Source organism: Coenobita brevimanus, chromosome 84, assembly GCF_032717465.1.
Source record: "Coenobita brevimanus isolate Jiangsu-jjx chromosome 84, ASM3271746v2, whole genome shotgun sequence".
NCBI lineage: Eukaryota > Metazoa > Arthropoda > Malacostraca > Decapoda > Coenobitidae > Coenobita > Coenobita brevimanus.
The window spans coordinates 17,519,173-17,522,581 of record NC_137037.1 but is presented as its reverse complement, the minus strand read 5'-3'; the positions used below and the strand labels follow the sequence as shown (position 1 = coordinate 17,522,581).

Sequence of the window (3,409 nt, the reverse complement as noted above, 5' to 3'; positions counted from 1 at the left end):
CTAGAGTGTGACGTATGAGGGCAGTGTCACACGTACCTGAAGACCGTGTGGCCAGTAGCCCGAGGTACGACCAGAGTGGCTGAGGGTGGCCAGGGCACTGGTCACGTAGGTTTTGGTGGTGGCCACAAAGAAGCCTGTGAATAAACGATAGTTAATTAGGAAACTCTGCAATGAAGAAGCCTTCATTATTTCACTATGCAATGAGATCTGGCCCTGACGACGAGCGTAAACGATGTGACGCCGTGCACTCTGGTTGGAGCAGCTGCAGTGTTCACGCGGGAGCCAAACGTCCTCATATTTCCCTGCACCACGTCATGGGAATGGCTCTGGTCCAAACCTGGTAAGGAGCTGTCTACCACAATGGCGAGGCGGATCCCTACACGGTGTATGTGCTGTATTGTACCTGTAGACGGCCCCCCACAGAAGCAGTTGTTTACCTGTGGTCTGCTCGGCCAAACAGACCGGTATTAAACCACAGCAATAAGAAAGTATAGAGTCAGACTTGGTGTATGACCAAGACGCGTATTATTATTAACTAAGGAAAACACAGCATGACGGATGTGATAAACTTTGGAGTATGGTGATGTCCCAAGCAATCCCATATTCTTTCACTACCTATTAACCTGTACTATGAAACTGAATGGGTGAATGTCTATGCACTCTGCCGAATTCTGTCTTTGAGCACTTGTGAGGATTAGACATGATTAGCATCCATTAATGAGAGAGTGACCAATCCATCTATATGACAAATATGTTTTTTAGTCCAGACATTAAAGGCGAGAGTGCCCAGTTGCTCTGCCCTGAACGGCATTAAGTGAACAATAAATCCCAGCCTTTCCTCAGAATTCATCCTTTATGTGCACATTGGACTCCTTAACCCACCTGACCTTCAGACAGCATTACCAGTATAAAATGAAATGACTTACTTGGTTTACTCATCTGTTCCGTGTAGCTGGTCATGTGCGTAATGACAGCAGCGCCTGGTCTGAGGGTCTGCACAGTGATGCCAGACCCACGGAGCTCCCAAGACAGCGATTCAGAGAAGAAATCCACAAATGCCTGAAAGTCAGAGCAAACATATGTCTCATTTTGTTATATCTGCCACTACCGCCATAACTTGTCACTGAACACACTGTAATGTGCTTGAATATTGTCATATTTACTAGGTTTAGTAAACACTTGACGATACATATAACCAAAAGCACAACATTTCTCATCTATTTACACTCCCATGTCATGAAGCCACAATATACTACAGCGCCGTCTGCTGCTGCAGGATCGTGATGTCTCTCTACTGTAGTCCTAAGAAACGTATGTTACGTATTGTGACTGACCGTTGATGGACATGATATGGCATCATTTCCTACACAGTTGTGTAAATATTAACCTGTGCCTTCATGAAATCCTTACCCATGTGTTACCTTACGAGGTTCATATGGTAATTGAGCTCACTCTGTCTCATGCTGGGGGCTCCACTGCATACGACAATTATATTTTCTATGTAATTTCAGCCAGAAAGACGTACGATGGTGTTCCCACCTTAGTTGCGGAATAGATGCTCAAATATGGCATGGGGTAGCTTGATGCTAATGAGGCGACATTGATGATGGCGCCGCGTCCTCTGGCCAGCATGCCGGGCAACACCAGCTGCGTCATGGCCACCACCGACGCCACGTTGACGTTGATGTGGCCCCACGCCTCATCCTCGCTGATCTCCATAAATTTCTTGGGAGGAACGGAAATCATCCCAACGTTGTTCACTGGGGAGGCAAGGAACAATGTGACATATCTCTAGGTGATATGGGAGGCTTTGTACCGTCTCATTCTTTGTGATTTGTTTCCATCTTACCACGAACTTCTTGAGAGAAACGAACACCATCCCAATGTTGTTGATAAGGCGGGGAGAGACGGTGAAAGGGAAATAAGTTGTTAATAAGTAATTCGTATTTTATATATGCAATTTATTCGTAGCTATTAGTGCCATAGTGAGAGAATATTGAGCTTTGAAGAAAGTGGAATTGATTATGCATTTGTTGAGAGAAGCACTTGTGTGTGTGTGTGTGTGTGTGTGTGTGTGTGTGTGTGTGTGTGTGTGTGTGTGTGTGTGTCTTTTACTATCTGCAAAGTTACGAAAGGATTCTCTGATCACGTGATGTTATTATATAAAAGGATGTTGAACGAATTCTAGACGAAAAAGTTTTAAGAGGCTGCTGAAAGCGAAGGAATATAAACTCAAAAAGTAAAAAAAAAAAAAAATAATAAGATGCAGTAGATAAATTAAACAAAAGACAGAAAAACAAAGAACGTTAATGAATTAGGAAGAAATGAACTCAAAAAAATCTGTGGAAAAAAAAAAAATGCAGAAAATGTTTCATTGGAATACCAGCTAACGAAGACGGGGTAGAGAATAGTGAAACAGGAAGTAGGAAGCTCAGTGGAGGAAGTAAGAAAGAACTGGGTGACGTGTATGTGAATTTGAGGTTACTGGCAAGAAGGAGCGGCTTTACTGAAGATAATGAATGTACAGTCACGCTCCCTAATTTAGACCCACCCCGGGCCAAGCCCAGAGCTGAGGGAGTATATCTTACATGCTCTTTCGGTAATACCCCTCAACAAGCCTCATTTAACATTTCCCTTGAGGTAATTTATTAAGAGACGTATAAATATATTCAGGTCTTACTTTTTTTCATCCCCTATGTTTTCCCAAATCTACTATATAATTCCGTCCAGCACTGTCCTCTTCAGTAAATGATTGTTTCAGTAAGAGGTGAGAGTGGAAAGAAATGCAGAACGGTATAGAATGATAGTTGGATGGCGATAGTGAGAGGGATGGGGATTGAGGGAAGGAGTGGGGGGGGGGTCTAGTAAACGCGTTCGTTTAAGAGCCGTGGCTACTACCTTCCTCAGCTCTGGGCTTGGCTCGGGGTGGGTCTAAATTAGGGAGCGTGACTGTACGACTGTTTGTGTCAACTCTCTTAAATCGGATTACCTAATTTTTTCATTTCATTCTTGCTGCCCTCAGACCGTTTATGGGGACGGGTTATCAGCAATCTCAGTTAACCCCTTCATAACCCCATGTCTTTCCCCAAACTGCATAAAATCGCTTGAAGGTGGGAAAAAATGCGTCTTGGAGTGAAAAGGATAAAGCAAAGGGTGACACAGGATAATGTTTATGTTTGTTAGTTGAGGGTATTTTAAATAAATTTGTAGTTTTCTTCAGAGATGTCGCAGCGCCATTTCCCCAGCGATTAATTTACACATTGCACTTTGAAAAGTCTCTTACTATTGGTAGTGATCCAAGTCAAGTCGAAATGAAAGACATATACAGTATACTGTATACAAGAAAACAGCAAGATGGAATATGGAACAAAAATCGCTAAAGAACAGGCACTCAGACACTACGAATTCT

General features: G+C 43.1%; 1 pseudogene; it reads right to left on the bottom strand.

The window, feature by feature from the left end:
- The window catches only part of LOC145410233 (hydroxysteroid dehydrogenase-like protein 1), a 50,624-nt pseudogene continuing 47,215 nt past the window's right edge, over positions 1–3,409 (bottom strand).